Source organism: Somniosus microcephalus, chromosome 2 (genome assembly GCF_052327205.1).
Source record: "Somniosus microcephalus isolate GS21.2 chromosome 2, FLI_Smic_1.0, whole genome shotgun sequence".
In the NCBI taxonomy this organism is placed as follows: domain Eukaryota; kingdom Metazoa; phylum Chordata; class Chondrichthyes; order Squaliformes; family Somniosidae; genus Somniosus; species Somniosus microcephalus.
In genome coordinates this window covers 135,205,217-135,216,092 of record NC_140988.1, presented here as the reverse complement: position 1 = coordinate 135,216,092, position 10,876 = coordinate 135,205,217, and positions in this window count along the sequence as shown.

Genomic DNA, 10,876 nt, shown 5'->3' with positions numbered 1-10,876 from the left:
AGAAAGATTACCTGTAATCATCTGGCATTATTCTCTGACTATATCATCTGTCACTTCACCTGATGAAGGAGCAGCGCTCCGAAAGCTTGTGATTTCAAATAAAACTGTTGGACTATAACCTGGTGTTGTGTGACTTCTTACATTTAAAAGTGAAGGCGAACTTGTACTGGTCCTTGCTTCGTAAAGGGATGGACCAAAACCCGTTGGAAATATCCAGCACTGTGAAGATGGTCGCAGATGGTGGGGTACTTCCAATGAGGTTGGTGACAGCTGGGACCATGGGTGCACAGGCGGGGATGTTTCGATTGAGTACCCGATAGTCCACTGTGGCCCTCCAAGAGTTGTCCGGTTTTCTAACCGGCCACAGTGGAGAGTTTACGTGGGTGGCTATTGGTCTCAATACCCCCTGTTTGACCAGAGAGGTCATGGCCGTTTCCATGTCTGCCTCCGCCTCCTTAGGGAAATTGTATTGCTTTTGTGGTCGGGTCATGGGGTCCCCACTCACACTAACCTCGACCCCGTTTACCCACCCACAATTGTGTTTATGAGTGGCAAATGCTCGCACAAATGCCTGGTACTCCATCGGAGTGTTACTGACCATTAGTTTGAGGTCGTAACCCTCCTTTGGCTTTAAGGTGCACAGGGTCCCCTTGCCCTGTTCTTCTGGGATGAATGCCACTTCATTTTCCTTGCTGGTGCATGCACCCCATAAACAGTGGTTCCTAAGATCCACGAGAATCCTGTGGCCTATGATAAAATCAGCCCCCAGGATCTCCTTCCCTTCCTGCTCCCATTTCATTAGAACACAGGTCCGCTTGGTGTGGAGTGCTCCTAAATGAATGGACAGCGGGATGGAGAACGAGCCAGCCTGCTCGTTACCTGTGAACTCCACTAAGCTGTACAGGACCCCGTTAGACAGAGGTGAGGCGGTTACACAGGTAGACAGGCTGCGCTGGCTCCAGTCATAAATCTGGGTTGGGTGGAGCAGATGGGATTAAAACTCCAGTGGCTGTGGCTACCTTCCCTGGGCCATTTAATAAAACTCGGAGCGCAGCCACTATCGAATCAAGCGTGGGGGAAGAGGTCGATGTTTCTGTTTTTGGGGCAGGAGCTGGGGAGTTCTTCCCTACGCTATCCTTCCACGGATTCCTACAGTCCCTTCTCCAATGCCCATTCTTCCCGCACCTGAAGCATTTACGCTTTGTATCAGAAGGGTTACCCCCTTCCTGGTGCCATTCCTTCTTATTCTGACCTGGTTTCATCTCATGAACCTTTCCTTTTGGTGAGTGTTCTTCTACCCCTCTACCATTGCGGTAAGCCAGGGTCAGTTGTCTGACCACTGTCTCCTCGGTGACCTGGGGGCCTTTTGGGTCAAACCACAGCTCAGCTTTGGCCCTGATCCGTGGCAAGCTGTTTGCCACTGGGCTTCAGAGCCAGTGGGCCAGCTCGTCCTGATTCAGGTGAGCCCGGTTGTGATCCCCATTACAGGCACTCCTGTACACAGGCCACAGTCGGTCTGCGAAAGCCTGTGGGGTCTCCCCTGCTAGCTGTGTTGTCTTCTCCACTCGGGAGAAAGGACTACCATCGTTCATACCCATGGCCTCCAGAACTTCCTCCCCGATGGCATCGTACCCCCCTTGTCCTTTCTTGCTCTCCGCAGAGAGGGACTGGTACAACTTGCCATCCAGAGAGAACAGGAGCATTTTGGCCATCTCTGAGTCATGAAGTGGACCGAGGGGTCTCTCTTTTGGGTGAGTTTGTTCAGGTGGCTTATCATAGCCCTAAGCTGTTGGGTACCATGGGGAACCACGAATTGGCTTTCCAGGGGTCCCTGACCCCCACCACCGCCGGGCGGGCCAAACCTTTGCTGCCGGACCGGGCACATCGGCCCCGGCCCCGACCTTTCCTGCATTGGTTCGCCCAACTCCTCCTGCTGCCAAACCGAGTTAAAACCCGGCGCCACAGGTGGTGGTGGTGTGCTCTCCCTGCCAGCCTCACAAATCGCCCATCCCTCCTGCTGCCCAACCGGGTTGGTCCCCGGCACCACAGGTGACATCTGAACAGTTTCCCCTTCTACTTCCAGGTCCACCCGGGCCGCACCCGGGCTTATTAGGCACACCATGCCTTTTTCCCTGGACAGAGCAAGGTTTAAACAATCGATCTGCTTCTGACAGGGGCCGTGATCTCCCGCTTCAAACCCCCTAGTGCTTGCTATCTTATAAGCTGTCTGTACGTCTCTCAACCACGCTTCCTGTTCTTTTATTTGCTTGGCAAGGCGGGCGTTCTCTTCTCGTAACACTAATTCATTACTTTTTGCCTCGGTGACCTGACACCGAAAGTATTCCTGTCTGTTCCTATGCTTATCCACTATCTGCATCTTTTCCTGGTTTTGGGTGTTTAATTCATCAATAATCCTTCCCCTGCTAGAGCCCTTGCTTGAGACAGCTGAGCTGATTCCCGCAGCTCTTCTGTTAGTGCCTCAATACACTTATCTAACAGCTGGATCTGTCGCAGGGAGCAGACCAACCATATGGCCTTCTCCACGGACTTTTTATGATCTTTGCTCTCAGTCCATTTGGCTGTAGCATCCACGGGATGCTCAGCGCGCAACAGACTGAGCACCCATTTCTCGGTGATATTCACCTTTCTCAAATACATAAGAGGAAATCCTCTCTTTCATCTTTGTCCTTTCCTCAAAAACAGTGTTTACTGCATCACATCCCTTTTGCCAAAGCCCTGCCGCGGTCGCCATTATGTAAGGGGTGGTGTGTGGGGTCAGTTTCACCTCTGACTTATGAGGAGTTCGAATCGCTCCCACGCCCTTGGTTCTAGACCTTGGACTTATTTGGGGGTTGTGATAAAAGTGCAGCAAACAACTGATTTTGGGTGCAAGAACTTTGGTCTTTATTTGAGAAAGAAAATACAACACAATAATAACACTAAAAATGGGGAAAACACTTCGACATACACGAGGGAAAAATTACATCAGACAAATCTCTCACACCTCTCAATCCCACCTTACTAGCTAAGTTAGGCTCTGAAGGACCAGGGATAATGCTCACCAAAACGACTTCTTGACAGTTGAGCTGGTTCACAATTTCGGGGTTCACTAGATGTGTCGGTTGGGGTCTGCCATACCCCGGACGCGGTAGAGGCATTCACCTGCATAGCTGGTCAGTCTTCGCGAGTCCGCTGATGCGGTAGGTTGCATATTGGATCTATCAGGTGAGTACCCAATTTTCTTTGGCTAGAAATAGGGCCTAGAGTCTTTTGGATAAAATCTTACCCAGGGGTAAGTCAGGATAGATTGTAGAGTGGAAAAACTTGCGGAATCTTCGGTTTCTTCCAAGTTGGTCTTTCGTTGGTTGCGGTGGCCCAGTATTACCCGGTTGGCTGTGGGTAATATTCGATTGGTTGTTTCGTGGGGCCCTTGGTGCCGCGAGGTGTCAGTTGGTGTGTTACTTCTTCGAGAGAGAATTGCTTCAAGATGTTTGCTCCTTGAACTTGGAATTGTTAGATGATACCTTGCTGAACTGTACTCTACCTTGAGATGAATACCCTTTAACTGTTGAACAGGCCCCCACTTATACAAAACGAGGCCTGCTAATCTGCGCGCCAAATCTGTTCAAGTCTTTTTTTAGATTTTGGCAGGCTCATTAATATTAAGTTGTTTAAATTGTTTAAGCGGTTTCGAAATGGCTTCCCGGTTCCTGAGTTGTTGGAGTCGTTAAAAATGTGAGAAGTAGTTTCGGGATGGTTTTACTGAGCTGTTGAGCTCTTATCTAATTGTAGTAAAATGTCCTCAAGCTTTGAGTTTCCTGTGGGGCCTGAGATTCTTTGTAGGTTGGTTAAACGATTTGGTTTATGCATGATTTTGGATGGGTTCTGTGAGGCTGTTCATCTGTAGGTCTATTGTTAGCATGTAAATTTCTTGATTGGGGGAACTGTAAACATCACTCAGCCCCTGACAGTTTGATTACCTCGAATACTCAAACTGGCTCCTGCATAGGTAGATCCCAAATTCTCTGTTGCAGCCTTTTTTCCCCGAAACATGCCTGAACATGTTCTTTTAAAATGCCAAGTCTACCTTGAATCTCCCTGCTAGGCCCAACATGCTTTTTTTTTTTATCCTCCTGAAGTTTTTAGCAAGGGTCCAAAATCACTTTAATATGGTTTTTCTTTCGTAATTGGGGATCTGTAAATTTTGAGAATCCTACAATGCCTGCGCCAAAATGAAGAGGCAAGGCCGGGCTGCGGAGGCCAAGGACTCCTTGTGGGGCCTGGCGAAAGCTCTCCTACTGCTCCATGTGATTTCGCACAAAAATATATATATTTTAAAAAGCTCACCTTGGTCTCTTCTGGCCAGACAGTGCCTCCCGCCATGGTTCGGCTGTCGGGTTTGACACCAGGTAAGCCTTCCCCTGACATGTTGTTAAATTAGGTCTTCGCTTGCCTGCAGAGGAAGCCTTGGCTAACTTCAAAGTTGGTGAAGATAAGGTGGTGTTGGGTGGGAACAGTGCAACCTCAGGCTGGTAAATGGACTCAGCCTGATCTTAACCCCTCCCACGCACCATCCCCATGGGGCGAGGGGTTTAAAATCGAAGCCATAGTTATGGAGCTGTAATAGACTACTGGAAGTAAAATTGTTCTGTACTTTACAGCTTGCACACATGTGGAGGGGTAGATCTTGACTTTGTGTGACAGTGGAAAATGGGTGATAACGAAATGGCAGCCCGTTTTACATCTCACCCTATTTTATTTCCATTGAAGTCAAGCAGTAAAACATCCCAAGGTGCTTCACAACGGCATAAGGAAAATGGTGTTGAGTCAAAGAGGGAGCGATCAGGATGGGTGACCAAAAGCTTGATCAAAGAGGTGAATATTAAGGAAGGATTTGAAGGAAGAAGAGAGAGGTGGAGAGGCGAAGGCGTTTAGTGAGGGAATGCCACAAAGTGGCACCTAGGCCCAATTAAATTAAATGAGATTACATGGAATTAGATAGAATATACAGCACAGAAACTGGCCATTCGGCCCAACCAGTCTGTGCTGGTGTTTATACTCCACAAGGGTCTCCTCCCATTCCATCTACCTCATCTCAGCCTTTCAGCATACCTTACTATTCCCTTTTCCCTCATGTACTCGTCTAGTTTTCTTTTGAAAGCATCTACGCTATGTGCCTCAACCACTTCCTGTGTTAGGGAGTTCCACACTGCCCTGAACGTGTTAATTGTTCATTCTCCAATACCACCAAACTATCATTTCCAGGCTCACTTCCCAATTTTTGTAAAATGAGGGTGAGGAGAACGTGCTCTACATTGCCCAATAATTAAATTGATCTTCACTTTTGGAACTTGTAATTGTCTTGCCTCAGTGAGTGAAAGGGTAATAAAACAGGAAAGTTAGAGCAGCTGGGGGACTGTTTTTTTTCCTGAAGCATGGGACGAGTTGATTTTTGACACAGATGCTTGGCAGTTCCACATTGCATGGCTTTTGGAGTTGTGCCAATGTTGTGGTGTTCCAGGGTCAGGACGCCCTCAGTTAGGTTTGTTCATGTCAAGCTCCACCTGCCCACCCCACCTCTCCAGTGAATAAACACTAATTCCTTGTTTACTTTCATAGTTAAAATGGGTCAGTTGTTGCCAAACCTTAGGGCTCAATTGCAACTTATTATACATTACAAAGTGCTGGCATTCTTTGCACAACCACCTTCCACCAATGGTTGTGCTGTGCAGGCACATTCTTCAGTAATTGCTATACTGAGTCTTTCACACAAACCACATTAAAAATAATTTCTCATAATGTTGTGATTGCACACTAATCTTTTATTCTTCCATACAATGCTAAACTGGATTTCATTATTAGAGCATTTTTCAGCATTGCATTTTGGAAGCTCCTTCATTAAAACAAGGTTTTGACTTCAATGGAAATAAAAATCGGGAGAGTTGTAAAGCAAGCCGTCGACTCGCTATCACCTGTTTTACACTATCGGCCAAAGTCAAAATCTACCCTACTGCGTAGGTTTCTTTTTACTCTTTTCTCCATCTTGAATAAAGCCCACCCCATAACACAACTGCTTCAATTTTAAATGGAAAAGAAAAAGAAAGGAAGTAGACTTGCATTTATATAGCACCTTTCATGACTTCAGGGCGCCCCAAAGCACTTTACAGTCAATGAAGTACTTTTTGAAGTGTAGTCACTGTTGTAATGTAGGAAATGCAGCAGCCAATTTGCACACAGCAAGCTCCCACAAACAGCAATGTGATAATGGCCAGATGTGATGTTGTTTGCAGGACGAATATTGGGCAGGATACCAGGAAGAACTCTGGTGAAGGCTGGACACTTTACCCAACTACGGAAGCAAATCTCCTCACAAATCTTAACGGGGGTGGGGGGGGGGGGGGGCAGTTGGTTGCAGGAAAATCATGGTAATGTGGTGGCAGGAATGAGTACAGTGTGCTTGGACTAGAGGAATAATAAACAAATGAAGCTGAGTTTTTCTTAACAAGTAGATCCCATTTGACAGATAGCCGCAGTCAAGACTTAGACCTCAGGATAGGTGCCTATAACCACGCATGCACTTTAATTGTGCAAATTTATCCTAAACAAACTTACAACAAAGCAGAAACATGCATCATACCACAACTTTTCTGGGAAGATGAAAAAACATTTTTTTTTTCATAACACCGTGCTCCTTTTGAATGCCCTATATCACGGCTGTTAGCATATCCCCAATTACTTCCTGACTGCCAAATAATGTTTGTGTTCCATCCCCACTATTGCTGCTGGTCTGAAAATGTACCCTAATCTTTTCCTTACTTGAGAATGTGAGCACATTTTGAGGGAGGAGGAGGGTGGAAAGAATAGTTCCTTTAAGTTGGCAATGGAGGTCTTTATTTTTTTTAATTTTTCTGTTTACTCATTAATTTTCTTCTCCAGCTGCGAGGAACCAGCAGCAGCAGAGGTGGCATAAATACAGCAGGAGGCCGAGGGCAGCGCGGACCTGCGAGGAGTCGGCACCAGCAGCGGAAGAAGCAGATACAAATCTGGTGAATTCCAAAAGAACAGCAAAATCAAGGAGTGACGTCACAGGACTGCAGGTAGGTGATTGGTGGGTGAGTATTAGCGTTTTATTCTCTAACTTAACTAGATAAACTAATAAATATAATTATAAATCATCATGTGAATAAAGACTTGAACTAAGAGAGCGAGAGAAGTGGCCGAAGATAAAGGTAGGCCCAATTTTTAAGACTCTTAGGGGGAGAAATTCTGCAAGTTAGCGCCTGGGGGTGGGGGTGGGGGGAGGCACTAATGGGTTTGTGGCAGGGTGCGGCAAATCCAATGCCACACGCGATACTCACCCGGGATTTAGCGCTGCCAATATCATCTAGTGCCTATGCCTTTAGCGGCTGCCAGATCGTGATGTCAACACATATGGAACGCCCGGTTAATGGCCCCGATGCAAAATTGACTGCCGCCCCCTGTCTTAGTGCCTGGCGTGAGCAACGGCGGCAGCAAGAGGAGATGATGCAGTCGGATAGCCGCTGTAGGAGTGGTATTTAAAGGCATCAACATCCGGTTTCATTTTCGTCACCACTCAATGCTGCCTTCTCAGTTTGACACAGCCGTTTTCAGTGAGGTAAACGCTTATTACTTTCAGGAGTGTTTTGGCTGCTACAAATTTGTCAGTTTCATTGTGCTGAGATTTCAAAGTCCAACACCTGGATAAGTTAATGGGGCAGTACTGGCACTCGACCTTGTCCTCCAGCATCAACACCAGAGGCAGAGTCAAAGATTGGAAAATGTGGCCAGAGGAGGGCCAACAGGGCTGTCAACAGGGGGCCTTAACCTCCCAGGATATTCCAGGAGCACTTCTCCTACATAAATTTAACTGAGGAGCAGTGTCTTAAAAGGCTCCACTTCAACAAGGACATGGTCACAGAGCTCTGCCACCTCCTACAGCCAGACCTTGAGCCTCAGATCAGGACCACCATGGCTCTTAGTGGCAGTCAAGGTCACCGTTGCCCTCAACTTCTATACCAGTGGATCCTTCCAGTCTGCAGCAGGAGACATAGCTAGCATTTTGCAGTTCACCGTCCATTGTTGCATCCAGGAGGTCACAGAAGCTCTCTACAGAAGGAAAAGGAACTACATTTCCTTCCCTATGATCAGAGAGAAGCAGAACGAGCATGCATGTGGCTTTGCCAGGATACTGGGCTTATCCATGGTACAGGGCACCATTGACTGCACCCACGTGGCTTTGCCGGTACACTAAAAATCCTGAGGTATTCTGTAACCGCAAAGGATACCACTCACTTAATGTGCAGTTGGTGTGCAACCGCAGACAGCAAATCCTCACCATCAATGCCTGCTATCCTGGCAGCAGCCACAGCGTCTTCATCCTGCGCCAGACCGGTGTGCCAGCACTCTTCCAGCCACCACATCAAGCTCGCAGCTGGCTGGTCGGAGACAAGGGCTATCCACTCTCCACCTGGCTCATGCCTCCCCTCCACAACCCCAACACTGCTGCGCACTCATAATGAGAGCCATGCCACCACCAGGAACATCATCGAGCAGACCAATGGGGTGCTGAAGCAATGGTTCTGCTGCCTTGACCACTCAGGAAGAGCCCTCCAGTACTCAGCTGAGTGGGTGTCCCTTTGTCGTGGTGTGCCGCATGCTGCACAACTTGGCCACCGGGCATAGCGGGACCACCTCAGGAGGGGGAAGAGGGAGAGGAGGAGGATGAGGAACAGGAGTGAAGGAGGAGGCAGCCACTCAGTTGGCCTTCTGGAAGGGCAGTCCGTGACCACCTGATTAAACTGTGGTTCCAATAAATTCTACCCCACATCCCAGTTGCTGACCACATCCCCATCATTCCATCCATTTCGCTTGCTATATCAGTGCAAAGCTGAAATGAGAGATACCACAAGTCAGCAACATTCCATTAACAAATTTATCAACATTCAATAAACACACATACAATAGTATTAACTAATCACCCTTGCGCAAGCCCTTACTTCTCCTCTTTACAGTGCCTTTTCCTAATCTACTGCTCCTACAGTGGCTGCAGCAGGGCTGGTGGAAGGTTGCTGTGTGTCCGTGCAGGAGACTACAAATGGCCTTGCAGGATGCCCTCAACTAGCTCTAAGCCTGGAAGGCCCAGCTGTACACTGCACCACCTCAGGCTCGGTGGTGGCAGTCTAGGCTGGTTGGATGACAGTCAGCAACAAGGGCAATGGCGAAGTGGCAGTGGTGGGAGCAGGAATGCTGTCCTCCTGAGAGAGGACAGCAGCTTCCTGCTCCACTGACCCACTGCCACTCCCAGGGCAGCACCTCAACATCCCTAGCAATCTGCTGGAGCACAGATTGCTGGCCTGCTGCGACACCATGAGATCCCCGGTGGACTGTGGTGGACCTAGTGATGATGACAGTAGTCAGAGCTTGCGTGGCATCTCGCTGAGACTGCATGAGAGCAGTCTGAGAGTTACAGCACTGAACTATTGCGTGGCTTCCGCTTGTGCTGCAATGGAAGCTGCCACATCACCCATGACACACAGCATGAGGTCTGGGTCCCCACGGTCTTCCAGGGAGTCCACCATCCTTTGCAGACTGGAAATGATGGGCTCCATGGTGTGCGCAGAGCTCTGTGCAATGTTGGAGACGGACTCCTCCACACTCCTTACCATTGCTGACAGGCTCTCAGGCACCCTTGCCATTGTACCTATGATCTCCGTGTGCATGCCCATCACCATTCTTGTGAACACCTCCCCATTGAGGTCCTCATCCGAGTCCTGTACAGCAGAACTCGCACGCGAACTCACCCTCCAGGGAGCTGGCTCCCGAGATACCCTTTCCCCCTGGCCTTGCTGCAGCTCGCTCGTCCCTGGTGCATCACCCAGTGCAGACCCTTCTACTAAACTTGCCTCTAAAGATCGCGTGGTCCCAGTGTCTGAGGTGGCGCCTGCAGGTGAGACATGCAGTGATGCGGTGCTTTCTTCCTCCCCTTCTTCTCCCGCTTCACTCACTGGGAGGCTCAGGGACAGGCTGGCCATCTGGTTGCTGATTACCTGAAAGCATAAAAGCACAAGACTCGCATTAAGGTGAGGGCAGGTGGGGCATGAATGGAGCAAGGAATGCAGACATTCTCAGGAGCTGTAAATTGGGAAAGGCTTGTGCTGAGGGGGAAGTGGGATGAGAGAAGGAGGGGATGAACATACCATTGTTGCCCCCAAGGGGGTCGATGTCGTTGACAGCCACAGCGCCCACTACCTCTCGCCCAATGACTCTCAGCACTCGCTCCTCCAGGTCTGTAAGTTGTTGGATGTCTGCTTCACCCCTGCCTGTTTGTTGCTGCTCCCTCCTATTGTGGGCCAGCTTGGCCTGCAAGAGAATGGATAGTGTGTGTGTGTGTGTGTGTGAGTGTGCAGTTAGGTGTTTGGGAGATGCACCTACCATAGTTGAATAGCTGTCTTCTTCTCTCATATGTTAGTCGCAAAGCAAATGAAATGTCAATATTTAGGTTGGATATCCAGGCCAAAGCTTAGTCATAGAGTCATAACGGCAAAGAAGCAGGCTATTCGGCCCATCAAGTCCGCGCCGGCTCTCTGTAGAGCAATCCAATCAGTTCCATTTCCCTGCTCTATCCCTGTAGCCCTGCAAGTTTATTTCCCTCAAGTGCCTATCCAGTCTCCACTTGAAAACATTGAGGGGGAAAAATTTGGTTGGTTAGCACCTCCCTTTAGCAGCTCCAGGGGGCGCTAACAGGGCACTAGGAATTTAGCGCCCGAGTGTGGCGATTTTAGCACCGCTCACGAAATTGACCAGTTGTTTTGCAGCAGCGCAAAATACTACCTCCATGATCACCTGCGCCCGCAGA